This window comes from Pinus tabuliformis, chromosome 5_1 (assembly GCF_031772625.1).
Source record: "Pinus tabuliformis cultivar Carrire ecotype Pingquan chromosome 5_1, CPIR1, whole genome shotgun sequence".
Lineage (NCBI taxonomy): Eukaryota > Viridiplantae > Streptophyta > Pinopsida > Pinales > Pinaceae > Pinus > Pinus tabuliformis.
Window position 1 is genome coordinate 898,404,953 of NC_142305.1, and position 22,199 is coordinate 898,427,151.

At 40.2% G+C, this 22,199-nt stretch overlaps 1 protein-coding gene and 1 pseudogene across 1 annotated transcript in view; both read right to left on the reverse strand.

Annotated features, from left to right (window-relative positions):
- RRP41 (3'-5'-exoribonuclease family protein) overlaps positions 1–22,199 on the reverse strand; it is a 274,779-nt gene that overhangs the window by 86,180 nt on the left and 166,400 nt on the right. The window lies entirely within an intron of this gene.
- On the reverse strand, positions 7,367–8,315 carry LOC149167709 (26S proteasome non-ATPase regulatory subunit 11 homolog pseudogene; annotated as a pseudogene).

Below are 22,199 nucleotides of genomic sequence, written 5' to 3' on the forward strand. Positions count from 1 at the left end.
TCATATTCATTGTTCAATAATGAAAGCATAAATATTAAACAGACTAATAGTAATATGGATACCAATACATTGAAAATTGAAATTTGATCCACACATAAAATTTAAATTCATAATTGAATTAAATAATGACATACATTGATCCATCCTCATCTTCATTTTGATACATACATCATTCATATGACATACTCATTATTCATCCATACCATGAGATTCAATAAAAAAAAAATCAATGATGAAACATTCAAAGAAATTGATCCATATCATTCATCATTCATCATTCTAGAATCTAAATTGAAGGCAAAACATACTATTATATTACTATATACTATATGCTAGATACTCAAGTTTTGAGGGGTGACACCCAGACACACCCCTTTTGGGTAAGATTTTGTAGTGGAGATGACCAAATCTTCTATGCCAAAGTTCACATGGGCTAACTTCAATGTGAACCAAAGCTTAAGCAAGGGGAGTTATCAATCTATAGAGTCTTACTTCAAGAATCCCAATCATTCTAGAATCTTCTATGCTTGAGTTTTTACCCCATACTACAACTCTTCCATCAACGAAAGCCACTCTATCACCTTTATCTTCTATACTTGAATGGAAAGTAAATTCTTATGCAACCCTGGAACAAATAGGATGTAGTTGAGATGAATATTTCCTCCATTCTCCAGCTCTAGTGAGGTTGATCCAATACCTCTCACAGAATAGCTCTTATTATCACCAAGATCTACAGAGTAAGAGGACTTTCCTTTTGACAGAGTTTTTAGTCGTTTGTGATGGCTAGTCATATGTCTTGGTGCTCCACTATCGATCTCATCCAAATGCTCTCATCTTGAAATGTGCCAATGAGTGCTAACAAGAGTCATTCATCCTTTGTCTTGATCACTTCCTTCTTTGGAGTAAATATAAGATTCCATACTTCTTTGAAGCCCTTCTTGAGATGAATTCCTACCTTTGAACGTTTCGGAGTTTCCAAAACGGGTATGTTTAGAAATGTCACCTCCCAAAAACGGAAACGTCGACCAAAACGTCATATATGTATATATATATATATATATATATACAATATATATATATATATATATATATATATATATATATATATATATATAAGTGAATAACACATTATCTTGCAAGAAAAAAGGGAATAAGACCCATAGATAACAATTTAGAAGGAAATACAAGCCTATATTAACTCTCATAGATGATTACATGATGGTTGAGTTTCAGAGTTTCGGGTATAGGTACAGCCCAAAACGTCGGGTTCTTAGAAGTTTCTTGCAACATAGTCTTCGGTGTAGTAGAGATCTTCATAATGCCCTTAGCCAGTCTTAGCTCTGAAACCAAGTTGAGAAATCTATAGGGCAATGATTAGAGTGATTTCTCTTTTCTTGATAACTACTTGTGATGTCTTTTTACTTTTTCTTACTTACTAGTTTCTTTACTTATTATTATGTTTAAGTATCATCAAACAGCTACCAAAACAAGAAGAACAATAGTACACAAGAACACAGAATGTAGGTTGCAAGCCACAACCAAAACCTCTCCACTTGAGAGGAAAACCTATAAATCTATCCTCTTCCTATAGAATCTTCAATTAACAAATTCCACAACCTCTAAACCAAGACAAATACCCTCCAAGACCAAGTCCAACCTTTCCAGATGATGTGCTTCCTTAGATCAAGTAAAACCTAGTCAAATCTCTTCCAGCAGCACAACTTCGACCCCCAACTTCAGAATTTCAACCTCAACAACAGGTCTGAAATTTCGGCCCCCCTAATAGCAATTGTTGCCACACATGTGAGCTTGTTCTTGCCTCCCAAGGCTACCTCAAACCTTCACTTGGATTTCTCCTTCTTCAAGTGCTTTAGGATGACTCAATGTGACCTTCGTTGACCTTCCTTCTCTTTCTTCTTCAAAATCGAACCTACAAAAGAAAAACCCTAGTCCAGCAGCAGAAACCCTAGCCTTCCTTCACACGTGTGAGAGAGAAATAGCCCATAACAAGTTTTCTTCATCGTCTTCCTTCTTCGTTGCCTTTCTTGCTCTTCTTCTTCAATTGGATGAGTGAGTGAATGAATGTCCTCCAAGGAGGTCGAGTTCCTCCTTTATATAGGCTTCTTAAGTTGGACGTGGCTACTCGAATTAGGTTGACTTCCCAGCTACCAACCGACTTGGTCTTGAAGGGTATCTTGACACTTTTAATGACAAAAATAATTTTCTTTACAAGTTACAATGTGCTTGATGGGGTCTTCAACTTATGATAATGACTCTTTTGACTTCTTGACCTAGAGCTAATCTTAGAAGCACTCAATGGGTGCTTGACCTCTAAAATAAAAGGCCTAGAGCATGAAACTCATGCTCCAAAAATAATAATAATTTTTCCTTCATTTTACAATATACAAAAATCAAAAGTACATTTCATATTTAAAAAGACCGAACCTAGTTACACATTTTTCAACAAACCCTCCATAGATCTTTGTTCACTCTGCCTCCTTCAGCAACTTGGATGGATCCGTTTCATGAACTAGATCACGCCTTAAACAAGCTCGACCAGATCTCAGCCTTCCAAACCCTCGATCCTCTTACTAATCTAGGAGTTGCGACCTACTCCAAAGATAATCTCGACCACATGAGAAGAACTCGACCCTCATAGGGCACTCCTACCACAAGAGAGCTCACATCTCACTTGCACAAAATGTGTAAGACCTCACCATAGATCTCCTTTATTTATCCTTTTTCTTAGTGTTACTTAGGAAACCTCTAAATCTAGGGTTTTCACTTTTGAACCCTTAAGAACAAATAATTAGTTTTCTTTTGGTCATAAACCCACTACTTGGGTCAAAAACCCTACTTTTGGGTAAATTTCCCAACCAACAACTTTTGGTGGGTATCCTTCTCGAAAATACCTTTCAAGACACCCAAAATTCCATCACTCCTAAGGCCAGTTTCAATCCTCCTAAAGCCTCTTCCTATAGCATATTGTAGTTGTCTCAAAGGCTGAAATTTTGCCCCCTTGCTCAGGGTAAATGTCTAATCAAGGTTCAGTGTTCTAGGGCATCTTTTCAGTCTCCTTTTCAGCCTATCCCACTGTAAGTATTTATAGGTGCTTTAACGTAGATACAAGATTGTTTCAGGGTTATAACTGAGGCGTAAATTACAATTCTTTTGGAGGTTGATCTAAGGTAGAATGAGAGTGAGTTACTTTCAAGATCATCTCATGGAAAAAGGAATCTCTACTTAGTTTGAAGCATACTTTCAAGTCATTCTTGAAGATATTCTTTAGCAGGCATTGAAGTCATTTTGAATAGACCTTGAATTTATTCTTGAACAAAACTTTGAAGTCATCCTTGGCACATTTGAGACAGTTGTTTGGAGGTATTAACTAGAATCAATTTGTTGCATTAGAGGTCAGAATTACAGTAGCAAACTTACTAGAGCGGTACTGGAAGTTGAATTTATTCACGCAGAGATAGAAGTGATTGTATATTGTTGTATTTGGGTCATTATCCGTGGTATGGGAGCCCAAGAAGTTTTTTGTGTTATCTTTTACTCTAAAGGGTGGCAGGGTGGTGCTAGAGAAGGAAGTTGTAGCTTCCTTCAGGAGGTTGTCGTCACCTTCTTGTGCGAGCTAGTAAATCTTGGGGTTGTAGCCCTTCTAGTTGTAACTAGTAAACCGGAAGTTGTAGCTTCCCTCTAATATAAATAAATTTTTCATTGATATGTCTTGTGGTCCTTTGATGCAATGTTATTGGTTAATTCTTTTGATACTAATACTGATTCACACCCCCCTTTCAGTATTTCGAACAAATAACACCTCAATCAAAAAATACTCTAGCATGACAATGCATTGTTTTATTACTCTCAAGATATTACAAGAATGTGAACCACACTCTCCAAATACAGATTTGTTGTGTGCTCATAATAAGCTAAACAAATACATTATGAAGGCTTCCCAATCATTTACATTACTACGTATTCACCCTCCCACTATGCTCTTGATGTGTACTCAAGTATACCACCTAGGGCATTAAGTTACACCAATGAACAACAAAAATAACTCTAATTAAACCCATTATTGCACATTTGGCCTTTGAACCACAGCAAACTTGGTGCTTATTCCATCCCTTCTTAATTATTAGCCCACTTCATCTTCTGATCCTTTCAGTATCATACTTGGCACTTGTTATGTTTTAAATCACACCCCCCTAACACAATACTGGGGGCTTTTGAGCCCCACAAAAGCTTAGTTTTGTAGAAGTTGTAAGCACATAAGTCCAATGTTATCAGAATCAGACCGGAACTAGTTATCCTGGCCATTCCGGCCATTTTCAGGCCCTAACCAATCTACTTGGTGGCACAAAACCGGGAAAGGATGGTTCGAGTTTCTGTACAAAACCAGCCAACTCCATACAATGTAACTAAAGAACCTTGAAACAAAAATTTACCCAAAAATAATAATAATAATAATAATAATTAATGAGTCGGGCAACGTAATATTCAACCCTGGGGCCCTACTAATGTTACGTAATCAATGCTAGTGTTAAATTCTTAAAATAAAAGTGGCATTCACTTTCACTTAAATTTTTAACATTACCATTAATTGTTTTTAGAAAATCAGAAAGGCAGAAAGATTTTCTCTTGTTGATAATTACTTGTGATTTCTTTGAGTTCTTATTATCTTTCTTATGTTCTTCTTTTATCTTAGTTTCATCAAGCAATTACCAAGACCAAAACACGAAGATCAAGTACACCAGATGTAGGCACTCAACCAAGGCTAAAACCCCTATACAAGGGACAACCCAGTCGGAAACTCTTCCTTCAGTAGATTCAAAATGAGATAGACCAAGACCTTAGACCAACAAACCTTCCTCCTCCACCAAGTCAGCCTTCCAAGATGATTTAGTAGTCTCTTCTTATCCAACAGCTTAAGCCCAACAACAATCCAAAAAATTGACTTCCCAGCTACAAATTTTCGACACCCACCTACAAAATTTTGGCCCAGCTTCAACTCTGCAGTTTTTCGCCCATCCAACAGCTTCACAACATCACACGTGTCAGTGAGAGAGAGAGAATTTCGACTTCTTATGCTTAAGAGATCTTTCCTTCAAATTCCTCGTCTTTCCTTGAAATTCGCACCTTTTCTGGCCCCCAAAAGTTTCAGATCAAACTTGTGAGTGTGAGTGACAAATGAGGTCGAGTTGTTGTCTTTATATAGGATTTTTTACCCCTTTGTTTAGGCCGACTTGTCCAATTTGAGGTCGACTTAGTGGAGGAGGCCTAATTGGCCTATTTTACAATAAAATGAATATTTTCTTTGACAAATAGAGACCCAGAAGGGTTTTATACAATATGACATAAATAAGGACACTTGACATAAACCCTAGAAGCTTTTAATGGAGGCTTTGACCTAAAAACAATTGACCCAAGCATGAAACCCATGCTTTAATAAGTCAATTTCTTTAATAATAATAATAATAATAATAATAATAAATCTTTCTTTGACAAATATATTTCATTATGACTCAAATACAATATTGAAGACCAACACTAGTTACACTTTTCAACATTGTCTCTTAACTAGGGAGGTATTCATAATTACATATATATAGAAGTACATGGAAGATCTCAAAATGAACTACGAAGAGTTCTAGCACACTCAGTGCTGCAAACTAGATACCTAACTAGGGTATTCTATTCGGGTAGGACTAGGATGGACTCAAGCTTTCAACCACTTTAGGTACAATCAAGCTTACTTGCTAACCATCAACCCAGGGATCTAGGTGCGTATCCAAGGTCGGAGCTCCATGACCAACGCCACCCTCCCTCTTCCGGATCCAAACATCAACACATAGGGCAGTTAGATGTCCTCCCAAGCATCCACCATTAGATGCTTCAACTCTCCCTATCAAACTACATATATCCAATTGTCCAAGCATGCTTCCAGAGTGTTTAACCTTTTTATGGAGAGATTTACCTGTACAAACACAAACCCCAATCAATAATAAACTTTCAAATATACATACAAGTAAACACAAACCTTCGGGGTCCTCATTCATTAGGATGTTGCTTATATCATCATCAAATTATCCACTCTACAATTTGTTGGAAGCTTTCTTATTCTTTCATTTCTTCAGCAGCACCAAATACATCTTCAAATCTTCTCAAGTCTTTTGTTTGCAACTTCATGAACATTTATCAATAGTACTTTTGCTTACTTCATAGTATTCATTGTCATAATATGCACTCCCTCTTGACTGGGAGATATACTTTTCTATCCATGCTCCCTCTCAATTTTGGGGAGATCAACCACTTCCTTCTTCTATGACATCGAAGAACCTTTCATGTCTCCAACCCTTCTTACGGTAACAAGGTCATCTTGATACATAATTTCCTTCATCATGCTTATAAGAACATCTTCATCATTTTTGAAGATTATGTGCCTGCAAAACTTTAACAGCAAATACAACCAAATACAAACATGAAGTTAATTATATCATAATCATATTACTATAATGGAAGCATTTAGACTTTAGATATCAAACACCTAAACTTAGTTAGGTTTAAAATCAGCAACAATTACATACTCAATTTCTTTCTAGGGTTTTGTCACAAACCTCAAACTACATAATTCATTATATCTAGGGCCTCAATATTACTTTCAAAGATATATGAGCAGTGTGGAAAAAGTCGGCAAAAAGTCCGGATTAAATCCCAAAAACGCGATTGTTGGACACCTAATCCTAAGTGGGTTAGTGTGGAAGTCGAAGGGACAAAAGGAGTCCAAGAGACCTTGGGATCTGAAACCCAAGAGTCACATATTTGTACTATAAATGTATATCTGATGTTAATAAAAAATGAACTCACTGATTTATCTTTCCTATTCTATGTTTTCCATGTGTGTTTAACATGGTATCAAAGCCGCTTGTTTTTCTGTGGCCTGTTATGTGCATGTCAGTCCTGCACCTCTGCCCATAATTCTGTGTCTGAGCTGCCTTGAATAGCGCTGATGTGGTCTTCATTATCTCTGTCACTATGTACGTTTTTGTTGCTAACGCGCTACTCCTGACTGACATCTCTGTCCATTGCTCCTGCGCTGCTCCATATAATTAGCTGTTGCTGTTGCACATCTGTCCATATCGGTTTAACGTTGTTTCATAACATCTTTGAATGCGTTTCCATTTGAACGTTGTCCATATCATATTAACGGTCTTTTAACGCTGCGTTGGTATCATTATTGAATGGTTGTTGAATATTAATGCTCTGCGTTACCTGACCTCTGACTCTGCCTCAGAAACGCCTGTCGACCTCTGCGCATTCCATTTTTACTACACCTCATTACTAAACGCTGGTGACATTACTGTACACTGTTCTGACATTAATGAAACGCTGTGCTGCTCTTTTCATTCCATTGAAACACCCGCTCTTGGCATACATTATCATAAGTTTGGTTTCTAAAAAGGTATCGGGTTCGAAGCCGGTCTGAAGGATATGTGCATGGACAAGCTGTTTTATAATCCTTCTCCTCGGCATGAAGGATTCCACTCTGGAGATCAATAGTCCCCTGTTGAGCAGGCGGAACATATATCGCATTTGCAGCTGTTCTGGCTGCAGTTAGGGCAGCCTTAGCCTTTGGAAGATTTCTCAAAGAAAAGTGAAGCTTACACTCCAATAAATCAATATCACCAAGCAGCAGTTTATCATCCAGCCTCCTAACTTCTTTTACAAGACCAGAAATGAGTGTCAAAGCTTCCGAGTACTCTTTGCTTTCCATTAATAAAGCAGCAAGCCTTGCTTCAACCCTTTGCCTTAAAAATGTTCGTTTCTCCAAACGCGTCCATTCCACCATTTCCCTACATAGAGTTATCTGAAGCTGTGATGTTCCCGGGATCTTTGCAACCGCATCAATTACTCCTCTGACAATCTTAGCAGTCTTAGCCTTTGGAATCAGAGAAAAGAAGGGGCGTAGAACTGTAAGGAGACTCTTCAGCTCCTCCCCCCGCTTCTCCTGTGTGAGGAGATCAGAAAGGTTTGAAATTGCCTGCTCTTTGATCCGAAGAGACTCAGGTGAAGATGAAGGATTCTCAATTATCTGATGAAGAACAGAAATAGCCCCTGCAGGGTCAGTGCTCTTGATGTCCAAGGCACGACTGAGAGACTCTGTGGTTGCAGGTATAGAAGACATCGCTACGATAATCAGAGGAGCAACTCTGCCACTCAAGTGGTCGATCACGCACCAGAACTGAAGGATCCAATAACCGCTACGGAAGCTTATTTTTCAGAGACGCGATGTGAGATTGTGTGTGGCCTTCTCATATATATATATTGAGACTACCATACACAATATATATTAATGTTGCTGTAATGCGGTTTAACGTTGCTTTCATTCATGTATATTCAACATTTCCAGCAGGCTGCAATATATTCTTGGCCCAGTGAAGGACAGCCCCGTGTTTGAAGAAGACCATCATTTATTCAGCGCTCCCATCGTATCTGGTATCTGATATCTACTCCATGGTGAACGCTGCTTTGATATGACTCCATTGTTGGTTGACACGTTGTTGGAACCTCCACCTTCCTTACCACTCTCATGCTGTCCTTGGTATCGTTATTATTATTTGTGTGTTGACTGCATATACGATGTTCATATATACGCTGTTACGCTGTTCATATATAAGCTGTTCATATATATGTATTACCCTATTACGCTGTAAACGTTGTCTACTTGCCATATCATATAACCGTGCCCACTTGTAAAATCAATACATTACTTGCCTCAAGTTTGAGCCAACCTGGACGCAGTTTAATACCACCATTCTGAGTTAGACCGACACCATTTTAATAACACTAGTTCTCAAACAATGTTGTTGTGACTACTTTGTAAGGGTGGTAAATATGTTCTTGTATATCTCGTTTTGAAAATGTCCATGCTAAGAACGTTGCTCCAGCGACAAGAGGAACATGACCAGAGATATGTGCTCCACCATTTGAGTTTGAATTGAATTATTCTCCATGTATGTGAACCGAGAAGGGCAAGAGGCATCCTGTACTGCTGTAGTTACACTTGAAGGAATGCTAGTAGATACAAGTTCTTTTGGCTTTTGATTATAAAGATCCTCTTTTGGCTTAGTTGTAAGCCTTTTGACATCAAGGTCACCGGTATTCTTTGCGTGTTTCCACCTTCTGTTATTGATGTAGCTGCATTAAAGGGACTGTATGCTATCTCAGAAGTTGAATGAGTATGGTTTGATGATGATACAAGGACTGTGGTGAAGAGGGAATCTATTCTTCCATTTCCTGGGCAACATACATCATAAACAAATGTTGAGGTGCCATTTTGGGGACTGATAATTGCATATCTACTAATTTCTATTCGCTGACATTTAATTGTCCGGTTCTATCTTCCAATCTGTTCTTTGTTTAAGATAAGTTTTTGAATGAGAACAGACCATTATGTAGTAGCTATCACTTAATGGTCGTTGCATTTAATCTCTGAATTTGCTACTAGATAATATAAGTTTATTTGGAGACTATTACTACATGTGGAAGCATTAAAAGACAATGGTACAGTTGTGAAATTGCTGAGATGCATGTTACTAGTCCGCTTTAAAGAACCTGGATTTTGGGAACATGTTGTTGATGCTGATTTGAAGGATCCAAACAAGTTTGCAGTTCCTGCTGCCCCAATTGTGGCATTGTAGTTAAAACTCATTATAGTGCATTGATTCCTTGATTCCACTGCTGCATAAAGATTTTGGTGAGCTGATTGTAATCCTTTATATTGCAAAGGATATTGCTGTGTACTGTGAGTAGATATTACTTTTCTGCATTGAGTAGTAGTTGTGATCAATTTTTGAAGGTGTAAATCAGACATTGAAGAAAAAATGGCCAGAACCAGTGAAGTATTACAGTTCCTTAAAACTCTGATATTATCTACTGTTGATGACACATTACAAATCAGCAAAGGATCTCTCTCAGAAATTCAGACATGTCTACAAAATGCACAGGAAAAGATCGACTTTTTGCAGCTTGAATCACAGCTACAGCAAGAAGAGCTACATAAAAGAAGACATCATTCTGAGCCTGTTTTTGTTCAGAACATTGAATCAACCACCTATCAACAGCAAGTCAATAATGTTTCAGATCCAATGCCCAATAAAGCAGCAGCTGTACATACAGATGCAGAAACTCAGTCTGCACTTCCCAAGCCCATCATCAGACCTTGGGAACAGCTTGTCCACAACAAGCACAGAACTGGTCTTGGATATGACAAGGACTTGTCCTTTCATATTCCAGATTATGCCAAGCCCATTCAGTTTCAGAGTGCCAGATTCATTCATGACAGTTCAGCTGCTCCTCATGACAGTTCAGCTTCAGCTGTTCCAGACTCTGCCCCTCTTCTACAACAACAACAACAACAGATAATAAAATGCCAACACTGTGACCGAGTTGGCCATCTGAAAGATCACTGTTTTGATCTTCATCCATGTGAGCACTGTCATAAAACTAGCCATTCTTCACACAGATGCTTCAAAAACAAACGTCCTGCAAGAACAAAGATTCATCTTGGATGGATCGCTTCTTGGCAATGGGCATCAACAGCCAAGAAGATATTCCGAACACATATCAGAACTTGTTCCAGAATATTGAACAGTCTTGCAGTTGAGTTTTCTCCATCTTCTCACCTTGTATCTGACAGGGGGGGAAATGATGGTCATCTACAAGCTTCAAAGCCACATCAAGCGAGCCTGAGCCACAACCTACCACACCAGTTTCAGAGTTGTAACCAGAGACAAAGATGCCCGTGAACATGCCTTCAGTTGGCAATCTGGGACACTTCCTCTAGCAAAAGACTTCAGCTTCTTGCCAGTTTTGGAAGAGTTCCAGGAATCGCAGAGTTGTTGGTCATCCTTAAACCATCACAGATTAAGAACACTTCCTATAGCAGAAGACTCCAGCTTCGGGGAGAAGGAACGATGGAGCAGGTCAGGGTTTCGATTCCTGGGCAGTTGACGGAAACGCGCACAGGTTTGGGTTAGGTAGAGCGGGTCAGTAACACTGCACAGATGCCGTCGCGAGGGACCATTGTTCAACAAAGAAGACGGGCAGGTGTAGGTTATAGCTGCTTTGGTTTGTGCATCTAGTTTATTTTGTAACCTAACCTTTTTACTGTCACTCTTTTATCGCCTGGGTGCCGTTTCCAACCACCAAGATCCCGTGAAGGTAACCTACAGTTCTTTGTCGGTGGTCGTGTATCAAAGGAACGGTTCGAACCATGGTTAACCCCGCCGATGTTTTAGCACTGGACCCAGAAGTAGAAGACATCCTCTCCATGTGGGGGAAGGATATAACTGCGCAGAACGTGGAACATTACTTTGGGCCCTTCGATTTGCCAAGTCTCGAGACTGTGCCACAGGTGGAAACTCTTCAGTTCTTATCTCATGGAAAGGATTCGGGCAGTGTGGTTCACAATGCGGGTTCATCGGGCGACCATACCCAAATAGCGAAAGAAACTGAGCCGGGCGAGGTGAATGTGGAAGGTTTGACTACAGATCCAAAGGGTAAATCTCAGATAACACGGTTTTCAGCATCCAAGGGTTTAGAAGACATTAATCTTTTAGGGCTTTCCGCTGGATTCGAACAACCTAGGGCTTCAGGTTTTTTTCCCTCGTTTACGAGGGTTTCTCTCCCAAGAGAACCCCAATTCCAAATAGGTGGTGCAGCAAGCGGCCCAGGAGTTTTGTCAGCAGGGGAACAGGCAGGTCCTGATGGTCTGGAGTCGGGTTTCGTTCCCTCTGGGAAGGACGCCTCGGGTCCTTTGGATAAACACCCACCACAGTTGGAGACAGATCCTCTTTTGGGTACAGCACAGTTAACATCTGAAAGGAATGATGGTCGAGGAGGATTAAGACGGTCGGAGGAGGAATCAAGATATAAAGGAGCGAAAAGAAAACCTCAAAGACCCATTGGATCTCAGGCGATAGCGGGCAATCTGGTCCTGGGGATGGAGGTGTCTATGGTAGAAGCCCTAGCAGTGGCGGATTGTACCTTGGTCGGCAGAGCTAGAGGTAAGAAATTTACCTCTGATTTTCTTCAAGACTGGGGTGAGAAATGCTTTGTAACAGATAGAACTTTACAGTTTGAAGCCCTAGTATTGGCAAAGGGATGGTTTAAGTTAAGATTTGAGGATAGAGAATCGGCAGAATGGGTTCTTCAACGAAACTGGCACATAGGGAACATTCCAGTTCTGATGAAGAAATGGACCCCTCTATTTGATGCAATCAAGGAGAGAACGGATGAATTTCCGGTCTGGGTGCGTGCTCCAGGCCTTCCATCCTTTCTGTGGACTGAGGAAGTCTTCAAATCAATTGGTAATAGGTTGGGGGTATTCATGGAAGCAGATATGACCTACCTGACATCGAAAAACAGGGCAATAGCGCGCATACTAGTCTTGCTCAGTCCGAGCGGAGGATTGGCACAAAAAATTAACCTACAATTCAATGATTATGTATATGAACAGATATTGGACTACGAATACTTGCCATTTAGATGCCATATGTGCCACGAGTATGGGCATTTGGCAAAAGATTGCCCTCAGATGCGAAGAAGGAGACATTTCCGAAGGAATCCAGTTCACAGGGGAAATGTACAAGCAGATGTTCAGATGTCGACGGATCTCGGTTTGCCGGAGTCGCAAGATCCAATAAATATGGAGACAGAGGAGGTTGTGCAGGGTACAGAGGTCGAAGGTGAACATCTTCAGAAGGATGCTGAGGCAGAGACAATACACCCGGTGGCGGTAGTGGAGGACAGAGCTAAAGGAGCGGAAGATGTGGAAGGGGCCGCTGAGAAAGACAAGACAAATCAAACCATACTCGACGATACGGCAAAGGGTATGTGCTCAGGGTCCCATACCTCCTCTCTTTTTTCTCCTGAACAAAATTCTGAAAAAATAAATAATGTATCCTCATCATTCCAAGAACAAGAAAATAATAATGTTGAAAATAGGGAATTTCAAATGTCTTGCCCGAATGTGGAAACTATAGTTGTAGCTTTACCGTCTCTGGATTTAAATTGTGAAGAAAATTGGCCTCCTCTTACATCCCCTGTAACGCGGCCTCCCTGCCCTTATAACCTGAGATCCCTGGGAGGGAATCATGAGGATCAAAGGTCTGTAGGAGGATTGGGACCGTCCCTTTCACTGATCTGTTCTAAAAACAAACGAGGTCGAAAATCTGATATATCCAAGGCTAAGCTAAAAGCAAAATTGGATGTTGCAGACGGTAAACAGTATTCTATCCCTGGGGTTCTTAGAGCAGCTCAACCCCATGAAGGTTTTATCAAATGATCCTGACATCCTGGAATTGCAGAGGTTTGGCCAGCAAACCTAAAAAAATGGCCTTGAAAGAATGGATTTCTAATTCCAATTTAGATGTTATTTTTTTGCAAGAAACCCTGGGGAAGGCATCTGAGATTGAATCTATGCTTAAGTCCCTTCTGCCTGGGTGGGTTTTCTTGGCTTTGGATGCCTCTGGTCATTCGGGGGGCATTGCTATTGGTTACAAAGAAGGGCGGGTAAAAGTCAACAACCATTGGGGGATGAAAAATGTGATGGGCATGGAGATGACATCTCCAGATTTCGCTTTTCCCATTACCCTAGTAAATATTTACGGGCCTTGTCTGAGCAGGGAGTCTTTCTGGGAAAATTTGATGTCTAAATCTATTATGAAATCACCTTTGATGATTATCGGAGGTGATCTAAATTTCTCAATGGGCAGAGCGGAAGCTTGGGGTCCATCTGCGAGAGAAGACCCCCTAACTGACTTTTTCTATAACCTTATCTCGGAGTATGATTTAATTGATCCCTCCCCGCTCAAGATTAAGCCGACTTGGAGGAATCGAAGGATTGGAGAAGACAGAATTGCAAAAAGAATAGACCGTTTTCTGTTAACGGAGGCTTTATCTGCAAAAGCTCCTTTGATCAGACAGTGGGTCGAGGAAATCGGGAACTCGGATCATTTCCCGATCTTCTTAGACATATCATCTCCTCCTCACAAACCTCCTGCCCCTTTTAAGTTCAATCCCGCATGGCTCCAAGATTCTTCTTTCTGCAAGTTGTTTATAGATACTTGGATACACCCTGTTCATAATGCAGTTGAGGATAAAAGTTTTTTGTTCATGGAAAATTTAAAAAGACTGAAGAAAGCTACAATTTCATGGGCAAAGGACAGAAAAGTTAAACAAAATGCGGAGATAATCAGTATAAGGGAGGAATTGAAGCAGATGGAGAGTATGGAGTCAGATGGATACTCCACTCAAGCTTCAAAAGACAGAATCCTTCATTTGGAGAAGCAACAAAATAAAATACTATTGGAAAGGGAAGAAGAGTGGAGGATGAAGAGTAGGGCAACTTGGCTGAAATCTGGGGATGAGAATACTAGATTTTTTCACAATTATGCAAAAGGAAGGAAATCCTTAAACACTATTTGGCGTCTTAAAGATGAAGAAGGAAGAGAAGCCAGCACCTTTTCCGAGCTTTCAGGCTTGGGAAAAAGACATTTTCAAAACATTTTTGCAGATCAGGGAGTGGCAACTATTGCAGAAGTCTTTAGTACTGTACAAAGCTTTCCTAGATTCATAGAGGAAGATGAAGCAGAAGACCTTACCAATCCGGTTACCAAGGAGGAGATCGAAACAGCTATGAAGCTAATGGGAAAAGATAAAAGCCCAGGCCCTGATGGCTGGACAATAGAACTGTTTCTACACTTTTTTGAACAAATTGGAGCTGAGATAACTGAAGTGGTAAATGAATCTAGGCTGAAAGGGTCCGTCTATAGACCTTTTAATTCAACTTTTATTGCTCTTATTCCTAAGAAGGATGAACCGGAAAGTTTTGAAGACTTTAGACCAATTTCTCTATGTAACTGCATCTACAAGATTATTTCAAAGGTTATTGCTCTCAGAATTGCACCAATCCTCTCAAGAAATATATCTATGGAACAGTTTGGGTTTCTGGATGGTAGACAGATCCACGAAGCTATAGGAGTAGCCCAGGAGGTTATTCACAGTGTACAATCGAAGAAAAAGAAGGGAGCTGTTCTCAAAATCGACCTATCCAAAGCATAGGACAGGATTAGCTGGCTTTATCTAAGGATGCTACTAACACATGTGGGCTTCAGCTACCCCTTTGTCAGTTGGATCATGGGGTGTATCACAAATGTCAGCTTTGCTGTTCTGGTTAATGGTGCAGCCTCCTCTTTCTTTAACAGCCAGAGAAGCCTCAGACAAGGCTGTCCATTATCTCCTCTCTTGTTCCTCCTTGTGGCAGAAGGGCTCAGCAGACTGATTCACAAAGCCAGGAGGGAGGAAAAGGTAAAAGGTATCGAGGTAGCAATCAATCTCTTTATCACTCACCTTCTTTTCGTTGATGATATCTTAATTTTCACCAATGGTAATAGCTGTGAACTAAAGGAGTTAAAATGCATCTTTGATCTGTTTCTAAAAGCAACTGGAATGCAGATTAATTCTGGGAAGTCACAAGCTTGTATGGCAGATTTTGATAGAAGGGAAAGAAATCAAATGGCTGATCTCTTTCCTTTCCCCAGTCAATCTATGGAAGTTCCCTTCAAATATCTGGGTTTCTGGTTAAAGCCTGTTGCATATAAAAAAGAAGATTGGAATTGGCTCATTGCAAAGATTGAAGCCAGAATATCACATTGGAGTTTCAGATGGCTGTCCAGAGCTGGTAGGTTGACTCTTATTAAATCAGTCCTATTAGCCATCCCAGTGTATTGGGCTGCCCTAACCTGGATTCCAAAGGGAGTCATGGAAAAAATCAGAAGGGTATGCTGCAGATTTCTATGGGCGGGAACAAAGGATACTGCGGGATTACCATGGGTGGCATGGGATAAAGTGGCAAAACCAAAAGAATGGGGAGGGTGGGGGATAAAAAGACTCCCCGATTTCAGCAATTCTTTAGCAGCAAAATCTGGATGGAGACTAATAACCATGGAAAACCTGTGGACAAGAGTAGTGAAAAGGAAGTATATAGACCCAATGCCGTTGGAAGAATGGATCCGGTGTCAAAATAAGAAGGTTAAAAATTCTTCAGCTATTTGGAAGGCCACGATGGACGCATTCTTCGTGATAGAGCAAGGATTAGCCTGGAAGGTGGGAGATGGTAGACAGATCCGGATTGGTAGAGATCCTTGGGTTGGATGCAATGAAGCTTTTGCATTATCCCCAGGCTTTCTTCGACACCTTGACTCTAAAGGTATTATATCTTTAAATCAGGTGGAAAGAGTAGGACAGTCTACTATCTGGGGACAAGCTTGGAAGGATGATGAAGAATTAGGGCTCAATGTAAGATGGAAGCGTGAATGGGAGGGTTACATCAAAGAACTACAGCGATCCAATGTCAGGATCAAAGAGGAACCTGATTGCCTGATGTGGGCTCAAAGCAAATCTGGGGTTTATTCTCCAAAAGAGGGCTATTCTTTTCTAATGGGTAAGAAAGGCTGGGGAGATCCGGAATGGTGGGCCAAAGATATCTGGAAACTCAAATGCCCTGCCAAGTCCAGACTTTTTCTATGGTGCATTTTAAAAAGGAAGGTTCCTACTTGGGATACCTTGCAGAAAAGGTTTTTAGCGGGTCCAGGTAGATGCCCTTTGTGTAAATCAGACGAGGAAACCATCAATCATATTTTTATCTATTGTGCTTTCACTAGGAAGATCTGGGGGGAGGTCACTGACTTTCTCAAGTTTAAAGCACAGTGGGGGCAAGATCATATGGAGAATACTTGGAGGAAATGGTGGCAGTCCTATCCGGAAGGGAATCTGAGGAACTTACCCCTTATTTTCTGTTGGGGTGTATGGCTTGCTAGAAACAAAAGCTTATTCCAAGATAAGGATACACCCTCTTCTGTAATTGCTACTAATATCACTGCTATATATTCTGCCTTGCCACCACCTGAAGAAAAAAAAACCAACAAAAAACAAAGTCATATCACCATACAGGAGGGCATTCCCTGTGGCTTTTTTGATGGGGCATCACAAAACAACAGGGCTGGCGCAGGCTTGTGCATTCACATAACTCCGGAACATTCTTTAAAAGCTTCTGTTGGGTTGGGTTATGGAACAAACAACTTTGCCGAACTATCGGCCCTACGTTACCTTTTATGTTGGCTTCATCACCGAAATATCATTTCTGTACAGATTTTTGGGGATTCACTCAACGTCATAAACTGGGTCAATGAAACTGCTACTTGTCAAAATCAGACTTTGAAGACAATTCTTGAAGAAATTTTTTATTTGAAGTCACTTTTTAACAGGTTTACTATATGTCATATCTACAGGGACAGGAATGAAGAAGCAAACCAGCTATCTAAGGCTGGTCTTCAACAGGATCCGGGCAGCTGGGCGATAGAAGAGACCAGAGAGGGGCAGTCTAACAGATCAGATCAGCCTCCTTATGCTCAGCATTTTTGACCACAGCAGTTCTTTTCCGTTTTTGAAAGCTAATTATTCAGAGTTTCTACTACAGTTTTGGTTTTTTGTATATATTATCTCACTCTAGTCTTCATATCCGGCTCTTAGAATACAGTTTACAGACTCTATATATTTTTTGTTATATTTACTATCGGTTACAGACTTTCTTTCTGGTTTGGTTGGGGTCGGTTTTCCTTTGTCGAAGGAGGCCCCAGGTATCTTCATGTAATGATATTGAACTTTCGTCTTTACATCCTCCCGTGAGGAAGCCTTTATATGGTTGTTTAACAGCAGTACAGCTCCCTGAGGGTTGAGCAGTAAGTATACGTTTGTGCTGACAGCTAGGCTCTTGAACATATTGTACAAAACTTTTTATGGTCTCTTAATAAAAAGTTATGCTTTTTTCCCTGGAAAAAGAAGACTCCAGCTTCTTGCCAGTTTTTGAAGAGTTCCAGGAATTGCAGTAAAGCATTCCAGAGTTGTTGGTCATCCTTAAACCATCACAGATTAAGAACACTTCCTCTAGCAGAAGACTCCAGCTTCTTGCCAGTTTTGGAAGAGTTCCGGGAACTGCACTAAGCGTTCCAGTGTTGGTGGTCATCCTTAAACCACCGCCCTTTATACCAACATTTCATAGAGCACATTCAGCCTAGTGCTGCCATGCATTTTTGCACATTTTGTATTACAGCTCTCTTCTTGGACTCATACATAACCCTTCGGATTAAGGGGGGGAATGTTGGACACCTAATCCTAAGTGGGTTAGTGTGGAAGTCGAATGGACAAAAGGAGTCCAAGAGACCTTGGGATCTGAAACCCAAGAGTCACATATTTGTACTATAAATGTATATCTGATGTTAATAAAAAATGTACTCACTGATTTATCTTTCCTATTCTATGTTTTCCATGTGTGTTTAACAGCGATTTTTTCAACGAAACGATTTAATCAGCCAACTTTTTGCAAACTTTTTCCCTGTCAATGAAATCAAAATAATCCCGATAAAAAAAGTGGGTCATCTCTCCCAAGTCATGGATAAGAGGCCAAAAAGGCCGAAAAAAACATATTTCTTTGTTGTTTTTGCTCCCATTCGTCCCTATCGAGAGAGCAGTTGTTTGCCATTGCCCTAGAGGAGGAGATTTGCTAGTTTTGTGGTGGGGATTTGGAGATTTGTCCACTGCTCAACATGAGAGATTCAAAGTGTCGAATTGCTACTGCCAAGTATGTATTTTAATTTTTCTCTTAGTTTTTTTTACACAAATGGCTTCTTAAATCTTTCTATAATTCTGTTAGTTTGTTTATATCTTATTTTTGCCTAGAATTTTGAAAGGGAAACATTGTTTAGAATCTAGATTCAAGCAAAACTTCAACTTTGAAGAATAAAATGACAAAAATTCAAACCCTTGTTTACTAAATCTAAGTGTTTTCAAGTGACTGAGAAGAGGCATTTAAAATCTAAAATCAACAATTGCATTTGTGTTTGCTTCTTATGTGATAGGAAATTTTTAATTTGTTTCAATTTTTTTGTGTCTAGGTTTAAATTCAAGTTCAAAGTTTAAAACAAAATGCCAAGGCTTTTGGACGCTATGTGGGAATATGGTGAACCTAATACTATACCCGAATCTAGGGGGATCAATAGAATGTATTTGACTTGCAAGTTGTGTGGCAAGCATATGTCAGGAGGTATCAACAGATTAAAATTCCATTTGGGGCAAATTCAGGGGAAAAATGTTGACCTTTGCCCAAATACATCTCCAGAAATCATCCGACGAGCCATTCAATCGTTGATGGATAAAGAGGAGGGAAAAGACACTAGGGCAGCACTAAAAATCCAACTTGTAGGGGCCTCAAGAGTGGGGGAAATGAGAGTGGCAATGCTTCAAAAATCATCCGACGGGATATTCAATCGTTGATGGATAAAGAGGAGGGAAAAGACACTAACACTAGGGAAGCACTAAAAATCCAACTTGTAGGGGCCTCAAGAGTGGGGGGAAATGAGAGTGGCAGTGCTTCTTCAACATCACCTTCCACACCCATATGTCCCAACCCCTCATCTTTCTCATCTTTTTTTGTTCCTAGAACCACACCTGGTGCACAACCTAGCATCAAATCAGCACTTAAAAAAAGGAAAAGGCAAAAGCTGACAAGTTGGTCAGTAAGTGTCTTCTATGGAGTGATGTTCCTTTCAACATTGCCAAGACAAACCCATTCTACCAACCTATGTTTGATGTTGTTGTTGTCATTGGCCCAAGGTACAAAGCCCCCACCTTTGTAGAATTGAGAGGGCCTCTTCTTCAAGATGAAAAGATTGATTGCACTTCTAGATTGGAGGAGTTTAGGGCATCATGGTAACACACTGAATGCACAGTCATGTCAGATGGTTGGACCGCCAGAAGGGTAGGACCCTTCTTAACTTCTTGGTTAGTTGTCCCAAGGGGACAATGTTTATGAAATATGTTGATGCATCTGCACACATTAAAGATGCAAGTTTATTATGTGAGTTGTTGGACCTCTTCATTCAGGAAGTAGGCCCAAGCAATGTTGTCCAAGTCATAATAGCCAAAGCTGCAAATTATGTCGCAGTTGGCAAGTTGCTTATGGAGAGATATCCTAACTTGTTTTGAACACCTTGTGCTGTGCATTGCATTGACTTGATGTTGGAGGATATAGGTAAGATTCCTATTGTGAGGGATATTGTTGAATCATCTAGGAGCATAACAATATTTATATATAATCATGCATCTGTGCTTAGCTTGATGAGGAAATTCACCAAAAACAAAGAGTTGGTGCGTCCTGCCATTACACGATTTGCCACTACTTTCATATCTCTTCAATCTCTGTTGAATTCCATGTGGGATGTGAAGAGCATGTTGCTTTCACCGGATTGGCGTGCTTTATCTATTAGCCGCAAACCAGAGGGAGAGGGCATATGCAGACTAGTTTCATATGATCAAAGGTTTTGGGCAGGAGTAGAGGAGGTGTGTGCCATTTCAAAACCTTTGGTAAGGTTCTTTGGTTGATTGATGGAGACAAGTCTGCAATGGGCTACTTGTATGAGGTCATGGATATGGCCAAAGAAGCCATTCGTGCTTCTTATGAAGATAAAGGAGACGAGGAGTTAGAGAAACAACAAGTCATATGGAGAGTGATTGATGAGTGATGGAACAACACCCTTCATCACCCCATTCATGCTGCAGCTATCTACCTCAACCTCGCATTTTCTTACGCCTGTGGTTTTAACTTTCAGATTTGATGCTAAGGTGAGGGATGGATTCTTCACTTGTGTCGAGAGGATGGTGTCTTCTGAGCAAGAAAGTGAAGATATTTCTAAAGAAATGGAGGTATATACGATGGGGGGTGGCACATTTGGTTTTACCATGGCTATTACGAATAGGACAACCAAAATGCTAGGTAAGCTTTAGTTTGTTTCAAACTTTCAAGTTTAGAATTTCAATGTTTTTTTTTATGTTTCTCATTTTTCTTTTAACTTGTAGATGCTTGGTAGACAAGCTATGGTGGCAGAGTACCCATCTCCAAAAGCTTGCCATTCGAGTGCTCAGCCAAACATGCAGTTCCTCTGGGTGTGAGCGCAACTAGAGTGTATTTGACAAAATACACAGCAAAAAGCGCAACAGGTAAAAAAAAATCAAATTAAATTTTTTGAATTCATTTGATTATTTTTAATATTTAAATTTTCTAAGTACTAATTTACAATCTATGACCCTAATACAGATTAGAGTCCCAACACCTCAATGACATGGTCTACGTCTACTACAATCTTTGATTGTGGGTGAGACAACTTCAGAAACCTCCTAATGTGGAAGCCATCTCATTGGACAATATTGATACCACTGCTACATGGAGGGTTGAGACTGAGAGGCCGACCATGGACTCGATCCCGGATTGGTTAGATGTGGATCCAGAGGAGGTAGCAGTTGCAGGGGAGGGAGAGCCAGAGGTAGAGGAGGAGGAGCAACATCAGGGTCAGGAGGCAGAGTTGGATGAGGATGATGAGGAGGAGGTGACACCATCTAGGATGGGCAGCAGCAGCATAGGACAGAGGCCACCTCTTTTATTGGCTTCTAGAGGACGACTGACTCCATTTGTATTTCCAGGGGCTGGGCCTTCTTCCTCTAGAGGAAAAGGCAAAGCCATTCCCTATTCCCGTAAAAGGGGAAGAGGATCTCAGTCACTAATTACTTTATGACATGTAGATGACTCATGATATACATTTATTATATTTTTGTTGATATTTTGACTCTTGAGAGTTGAGACTCAGACAAGACTCAAGATTCAGGAGTTGATTCACCATTTTGATATGTGATGTAGCACTAGACTTCATATACATATTATATATTAGCTTTCTTTACATATTTATGTGGAAATGCATTTATTTGATGTTGTGGATACTCTAGATGTGCAAAAAAAAATGTTTTTTTTAATTTTGTCGACTTTTTGTCAACTTCTAAAAAAAAAACTCCCGACTTTAACAAGTTTTTCAACTATTGGACCCTTGCCGATTTAATCCCGACTTCGAATTTTTCCACATTGAATATGACAGACTCTACTAAATCCCTAGATTCCATCTTGATTTCAAACAAACAAAGGATGCAACCTCCAAGGTCAACAGCTCCTTAAAAGGTGATATGTGTCTCCATGAATGCTGATGTGGTTGAGCGCTCCATGAAATGTGACATGGTATGGCATGACTAGT